Source organism: Meles meles, chromosome 6, assembly GCF_922984935.1.
Source record: "Meles meles chromosome 6, mMelMel3.1 paternal haplotype, whole genome shotgun sequence".
Classification (NCBI taxonomy): Eukaryota; Metazoa; Chordata; class Mammalia; order Carnivora; family Mustelidae; genus Meles; species Meles meles.
Genome location: NC_060071.1, coordinates 87,624,618 through 87,624,985, shown reverse-complemented (window position 1 = coordinate 87,624,985; position 368 = coordinate 87,624,618).

Sequence of the window (368 nt, the reverse complement as noted above, 5' to 3'; positions counted from 1 at the left end):
GGTGAAGCTAGTACCAGATCATGGTTTAATACACATACTTGTTCCTGAGTTTGTTATTCTGTTCAAGAGGTGACCAGCCCAGAACGCGGCCGTGAACTGTGCTAATTTCATTTACATTTCCAGAGCTGGGATCCAGGTTTTCAAGTTTGCGATGGGACTTTATGCAAAACATATGCAAATCGATCACAGTCTAAAAATTCCGTCTGCTCTCCAGCCCCTCCTCTAGTCACAAATAAGCGAGGCTGGCGCAGGGCGTCGGTAGTCGGGGAGCGGGTGGGGGACGGGCCCGGGGAGGGCTGTCCCGGAGGCGGGCCCGGGGCGGGGCCCGTGACGCGCCGAGTCGGCAGGCTTGGGGGCTGGACCTCAGC